A 7,921-nucleotide genomic window follows, 5' to 3' on the forward strand; every position below is an offset into this window, starting at 1 on the left:
TCACGCCATTGAAGATAAATTTGAATTAAGTTGCTGGTTAAAAAAATTATAGTAAAATAATTGTGTTACAAAATGAAAAATGAAAATTGAATTTTGAAGACAATAATTTTTAGTTAATTTTACTTTTTAAATCTTTAAAATCGCTTGGCTGGTTCAGTCGGTATCGTTGTTTAAATATTTGCAGTAATTATAACAAACGCGAGAGGGAGACATGAAGCGGTGCAGGGCACGGCCGCTGTGACTCATTCCAAGGTCACACTCACATTCGCTACCTCTCCCCACCACAAGACGGCATGGGTGTACACAGGTGGATGGTGGTTTCCTGCGCTTCCATCCGCGTGCTCTGCAGCGAATCTTCTTTATTGTACCATTGCGTCGCCTTGTAATTGGTGTTATTGAGAACGTTTTTTCGTGTGACATTTGTTTTCTCAATGGATCGCCGAGGAACAACGAAATCTAAAAAGCAGCTTAGGCTCTCAACGAAGAGGAAAAAGCGCAGACTGCCTCTAGCTCTACTCACTGCTAAATCTCGAAGGTTAGTATTAGCATAGATAAAACATACTCCGTATTAGCATTGACTAAACTATATAAAAAAAAACATAATTTGGTTATTCATACATAACTTGGATAATCGCTCCGTATAGATGTAATATAATAACTTTTAACAAATTTTATCGAATATAACAAATAATTAATTATTGTTCCTGATTTACCTTCAACACGATTTGGGGTAAAGTAGTTTTAATTTATATAATAATTTCAGTGATAACAAGCAATGTAGGCTAGCTACTACTAAGTGGGTAGGTGAAATATACATACAAACAAACAAACAGTTATACATCCGATTTGATCTCCTTATACATTTATATTTAATACATTGTGTCTAATTTAGTTAATTCCACTGAAAGTAATAAATTTATTATATGAGATGAAAAAAATAGTTACTGCATTCATGATAACTGATTACAAAAAAGTACAGTTTTGTATATAAATATTGAACAGTAATTTGAGTCTTAATAAGTAAGGTATATTTTTATACGGGAAGGAATATTAAGACAAATTACGTTTAACATGATAACAACTGTTACTTTATGTATGAGAATTATGACGAATCCTAATCCTTCCGCATTTACTTCTTTCAGTGAAGAACTGACAACATCTACACGAACAGAACCAGTGGTTCAGATAAATCCAACATCCTCTGAGGTCGTGGCAGTTACTACAGCTACATCTTCCAATGAATTCATTCCTCAGTAAGTTTTTTTTTTGTAGTGTAAATAACTTATGTTAAGAATAGAGTTTCATTTGCTTAAAAATTATGTAAAATATTAGTTTCATTTGTTTAATTTCTACAAGTCAAAGGTTTTAGTAAACATAAAAATATTTTTGGAGAGTGACAGAGAACGTAGTATAGATTTGCTGCCATAGGCTTGAAAAATACAGCTTTAAAAAAATACTTTAGGAACTATTCACAATTAGACATTTTGATTTTTTTTTCAGAATGACCTCCACCCCTAATAAAGAAGGGAAGAAAAGAAGTTATAGGAAAAGGAGAACGGTTCCTTTACAACTGATGAAGTGGAGGCTTGCTAAAAAGTAAGTGCTGTTGCAAAAGTAACTGTTGAATAACTGGAAGAGCTAACTACATAAACACTCTTTAAAACAATTAGGCCTATCCATTTATAAAACCCTAAAGTACCCATGAACTTTTTAGAAAAATACAAGTAACAGTCTTATAAAACATTTACTTGCGCAAAACAAGCCATTATTTCATAAATTATTATTATATTTAATAACATATTTTATTAATTCATTTATATATTATTATGAGTTGAGTATGTTGTTGAAATAGGTAGGTCTAGTTCATAAAACTATTTTTTGGGGGGAAAATGGTTAAAAAATATTCTCCCCAGAAGGGTCTCAAACCCCATACCTTTGCATTACGAATCTCGTACAGTAGTCGCAGCTAGTCTGGGCGCGCGGCAGCGCTAGGGTGTGGGGTGTAGAGGGAAGTGTTTATTGCTCATTTCCAAAAACATCTGGCCCACACGGCTCTCTGGGGTTGTTCAGCGCCTCACTGCTGTCTTCATGGCTTTGGCGTGGAGGACGGTTAGTACACAAGGGTCCGCGCGCCCAGACTAGCTGCGACAACTGTACCCTACCTCTGAGCTAACCGTGATCCTGGTTGTTGTAAGTTTTCAAGCGGTCTAACAGGAAATGACTATGGCAACGGCCGCAATAATAGAAATATTTGATACAACTGTCTGTTTAGGCATCAAGTTATTGAATTGTTTTTTGTGAGTTACCCAATACGTTTTGAGAGAATACCAGTATTTTAATTTAGATTAATTAATTACCATTAGTAATGTTTATTACTACTTTACAGGAAACGGATGGAAACTACTGCAAATGAATTGGCAATAAGTTCAATTACAAGTATCATTACGCCTATCTCCAACAATCCTGACACTTTTACTGTTTGTGCCAAAACCCCCGATGTAGAACAAATTCCGGATGTACAAAGCGAAATTATGGAGGGAAAGTCAGAAAGGTAATTACATAAACTTGTATTGTTATGTGATGTAATTTTTGCATATTATTAAATGTACAGTGATCAAGTTAAATGTTTAACAAGTGTTCCAGTATTTGAATACAGTATACATTAATTAATTACCATTACTAATGTGTATTACTACTTTACAGGAAACGGATGGGAAATAATGCAAATGAATTGGCAATAAGTTCCATTACAAGTAGCATTACGTCTATCTCCAGCGATCAGGATACTTTTACCGTTTGTGCCAAAACCCCCGATGTGGAACAAATTCCGGATGTACAAAGCGAGATTTTGGGGGAAATTTCTGAAAGGTAATTTTATTTACTTGTATTGTTATGTGGTGTAATTTTCGCATATTATTAAATGTATCGTGTTTAAGTTTAATGTTTAACAAGTGTTAAAAACCAAACATAGGTGTGGACAATATTTATCGTGTTGACATTTATTGCAGACAATTTGACGAGTTGGTCGTAGAACCTGATCAAAGGCCTCCGAGGGATGATGTGGAAATGATTTCTGGACGATATATTGTTGATGGCAGACACTTTATCAAAGAAATAAGGTCACTGGATTACCATAGGTTTGAATGTGAAAAAAACTGTAACGGATACATGGCATTAGTTGCATCCAGTAGTAAATTACTGGAATGGAGTCTTAAGTTTCGGTGTCCTTATTGCCTTAAAGAAAGGATAATTAACAGTGAACCAAAGCAACTAATTGCATCGAGTGACAGTAACAGTTCCCTGCCAGAATCACCATCAAAATTGCCTCTTGTAGACCAAATAGTATGGGGATTTTCATCAATCGGTTCTGGGCACAGAAACATGGAAGAAGTTTTATCTTCGATTGACATTTCACCAATCAGTGAAAAGGCCTTTAGAACAGCAGAAGAACGCCTAGGACAGGTATGGTTCTTTAAATTATATAGGGTGATTTTTTTATTGGTGCGGTTTTTAAAACTAAATAAAAAAATGAAAAACAACCTGCATTAACATAAAAATGCATTTATTTGAACTACAGTGTCATGACATTAACGTTTAAAAATGATTTCTGTCATATGGGCTCCATTCTGTTCGCGTAGAAAGCCCAATCGAGAAGTCCAATTTTCGAATACTCTTTCCAGCAGCTGTGGTTGAATTCCGCCAATAACTCGACGTATGTTAGCTTCCAAGTCATTTAAAGTTTGTGGCTTGTCGGCGTATACTTCAGACTTAACATATCCCCACAGAAAGAAGTCTGTTGGCGTGATATCACACGACCGTGGGGACCAGTTGACACTACCTCTAAATGAGATGATACGTTCACCAAATGTTTCTGCCAAGAGGCCAATTGTGTCGTTTGCCGTGTGGCACATCGCACCGTCTTTTTGGAACCAGACATTTTCTAAATCCACTTCAAGTTCGTTTAGCTGAGGAACGAAAAAGTCCCGTAACATTGCCCGATAGTGTTGAAACTTTAAATGACTTGGAAGCTAACATACGTCGAGTTATTGGCGGAATTCAACCAAAGCTGCTGGAAAGAGTATTCGAAAATTGGACTTCTCGATTGGGCTTTCTACGCGAACGGAATGGAGCCCATATGCCAGAAATCATTTTTAAACGTTAATGTCATGACACTGTAGCTCAAATAAATGCATTTTTATGTCAATGCAGGTTGTTTTTCATTTGTTTATTTAGTTTTAAAAACCGCACCAATAAAAAAATCACCCTTTATTATGGGGGTTATTTTAGTTGTTTTTAATGAATTTAGTTACGAAAAGGGTACTAGGTACTTAGGTATTATCCGGAGGCCACAGCGCGCTGTGGCTCTAGCGGCTAGTCCCTGCCCACCAAATCAGCTCGGGAGCTAAACTTCTACCCTCCCTCCAGCCCAGCTCGCCAGTTGTAATTTGGAGGCTTCTGATTGGCTGAGGGAACACCATTACCGCAACGCTACGGCATGATGCCATCGGCCTTGGTGGTATAGTGGATAGAGTGCCGGGCTGATGAACTGAAAGAGCCAGTTCATGAATTAAAATTCATTGTGTAGCCCCTGAACTGTTGATTAGACTAAAATTTAAGGTACATACCTTCCCGTACACAGTTCATATATGTATGGTTAAACCCACTACATGTTTCGCCTATACATAGGCATTGTCAAGTGGTCCTTCAAGAACGTTTCGTCCATTGTAGACTCGTCAAAAAACATTTAAATAAATACACAAAACACGATACATTGTACGAAACATTTATCACTTAGTAGGCCTACCAGTTCATGATATGAGCCAGTATGAGAGACTTTTGTCGTTTCGTTATGAATCAAACGATACCAGATGATACATACTTTCGTATGCCAAATCCCCTCCTAGTAGGCCGAGGTCAGGTCGAAAGTGGGTTTGGCGGGCAAAAGTTTGATAAATATAAACTCCCGGCAATCTTAGCAGTCAAACTATTTACTTATTTTAATGTATTTTTTTATAATGAATTCTATAAGTTGATTTTACAGTAATATTTTTTTTCAAGGTATGGCAAGATGTCTTGTACGATTCAATGATTGAAGCTGGCATTGAAGAAAAGAAATTGGCTATAGAGAACGGTGATGTGACGAAGAATAATATTCCGTTCATAACGGTAATAGTGGATGGAGGATGGTCTCATCGTAGCCATGGTCACAGATACTCAGCTAATTCTGGAGTCGCTTGTGTCATTGGACTCTGCACCAAGAAGTTACTTCACATAGATGTGAGAAACAAGTACTGCTCAATGTGTGCACACTTAGAAAAGAAAGGAGCCACTACTGAACATGAAAAATGTTTTAAAAACTGGAGTGGACCTAGCGCTTCAATGGAGTCAGACATGTTAGTGGAGGCTTTTAATTCCAGTCAAAAGATCCATGGTGTTCAGTACAGAAAAATGATAGGAGATGGCGATTCTAGTGTGCACCAGAAAGTTAGAGAGATGGTGCCCTAAGGACGTTTCGTAGAAAAAGTTGAATGTACAAACCACATAATCAAGAACTACACAAAGAGGCTATACAAACTGCGAGAGAATGGCAACACAGAGAAAAGAATCCTGAGTGTTAACATTATAAAGCGACTGAAGGCAGCAGCACGAGGGGCGATTATTCACCACTCCAGCGAAAAAAATATCAAAGAGTTGAAAGCAGACCTCAGGAACAGCCCTTCCCATGTCCTAGGAAACCATGTTAGATGCAAGCCTTATTTTTGTAAGGCTGTTGGTACTGGGAAAGAACTTGAAGGTACTAGCCTTCTGGTGGCTAATAAGGTGTTGGAAGCCCTAAAGCCTGTACTTCTAAGGGCTAACTTGCTATGGGAGAACCAGACTAGCAACCTAGCTGAAAACTATATGTCATTAGTGGCAAAGTTTACTGGTGGGAAGCAAGTTAATCGATGCAAGAGGGGCTCTTTTACTTTCAGAGCGAGGGCTGCCGCATTAGATTTCCAGTACGGTCCAATGTGGCATTACAGAAGCATGAAATCGCATTTAAAAAGAAGTCCCGCGCTTCTGGTGAAGAAAATTGGATTGAGGCGAACGAAACGGCTGATCACATGTAGGAGGGCATTGATGAGGAAAAGGAAGGAGGTTAGACACAAAAGCACAGTATCACGAAAAGATGAGAAGGAAATGTCAGGTGCCAAAGATTATGGAAGCTTCTGCCAAAGACTTGACTCAGATGATGATGAGTTTAAGGCAGAAAAATCAGATCTCTTGAAATCTTTAGCCTTAAACGACGAGGAAAAAGCTTTGGTTGAAGTTGCGACCCGTGGACAACGAGAAAATAGTCGTTGGCTTGAAGAGAGGAAAGTTCGACTGACTGCTTCAAATTTCGGGTTAATCTGCAAGCGAAGATCTAAATCATTGTGGGCACCTGTTGTAAAACAATTGCTCTACAATAAAATTTCAACAGATGCTATGATGTATGGAGAACTCAATGAATCTGCTGCTATACAGTGCTTTGAAGACAAACTCAACACAAAAGTACTTCCTTGCGGTTTATTTGTTGATAAAGCGATCGACTTCCTAGCAGCTTCTCCAGATGGTGTGGTGGGAGAAGAAGACATCGTTGAAGTTAAGTGCCCTAAGTCTGCGGAACTGTTGACCATACCTGAAGCAGTAAAGCAAATCAAGAGCTTTTGTTTGGCACCTTGTAAATCGTCTAATGATATTAAATTGAAAAGAAACCACAATTACTATTATCAGGTAAATGACTTCCTTACAAAGTCCGGACTAATAATAATAGTAATAATAAAAAATAAGCACGGTAATTTGGACCTAGGTAGACTCGAACACTAAAAAGTTAATTGTTTGGATAAAAACACACATAACTAACATATAATTCGTACATAAAATAATATGTATATTAAGGGTGATTAAAACAATAAAAACTACAAACTAACCACAACTCGACCCATGAATGTTTTTAGGAACCACCCGTGATTACCAGTACAGTAACACTAAAACTTTACCTGGTTGTAATTTAAAATTGAGTAACATAAAAGGACTAAGCAGATTGTAACTGTTGTACTAACAAATTTAAAGTATCCTAATCCTTTATCAACCCATAATCATAACTGTATGAGTCGGATAATTCTCAGTTACGTTTATATACAATATCACGATATAATAGATAGTAAGGTGATGCTCAGTATATTGTAACGATAATACAATATCACGATAGTACAAATGACAATCGTTATAATTCTTTAGGTTCAAGGTCAACAGCTTACTGAAAAAAATATTAAATATTATAACCATATTTTTTTTATTTTCACCTTTTTTTGTTTTAGGTTCAAGGGCAATTGCATATTTCCAATAAAAGAAGGTGCTACTTTGTTGTTTGGACTAAAAAGGACATCCACATAGAAGCAATTGAGCGGGATGATAAGTTTTGGAAGGAAAAAATGGAGAAGCCTTTATGTTTCTTCAACAAATGCGCTCTTCTTCCAGAAATAGTCGACCCCAGAACCTGCCGGAGTATGCCGATACGAGAACCGAACATTTCTCTTCCTGAATTCAAACTTGATGAACATTAAATGGCCAAATAGTAGATCAAAATATGCACCGTGTATATCCTTGAAAAAATTGTATATTGTCGTATATTGTACGTATTGTATATTGATGAAGCTGTCCATTTTATGACTGCCACTTGAGATCAATGTATTTTTCCACCACTGTATATTTTTTTCTCGTTTTCATGTAACTATAAGTTTTATTTCAAACAAATAACTAACTATGTAATAATTTAACGTTACAGGTTAGTATAGGGTAATATTATTCATACTCTGGTGTTATTGAATAATGTATGGCCTAATAAACCTGTATGTGCCTACTTTTATACATCCTTTAATTTGAACTACTTTATATT

At 36.7% G+C, this 7,921-nt stretch overlaps 1 pseudogene; it reads left to right on the top strand.

Moving 5' to 3' along the window:
- Positions 1-5,085: 5,085 nt before the first annotated feature.
- Positions 5,086-7,716, top strand: LOC128996214 (uncharacterized; annotated as a pseudogene).
- The last annotated feature ends 205 nt before the right edge of the window (positions 7,717-7,921 follow it).

Source organism: Macrosteles quadrilineatus, unplaced genomic scaffold (genome assembly GCF_028750875.1).
Source record: "Macrosteles quadrilineatus isolate MER2022 unplaced genomic scaffold, UCM_ALF_1.0 Scaffold_1__1_contigs__length_201487025, whole genome shotgun sequence".
In the NCBI taxonomy this organism is placed as follows: Eukaryota; Metazoa; Arthropoda; class Insecta; order Hemiptera; family Cicadellidae; genus Macrosteles; species Macrosteles quadrilineatus.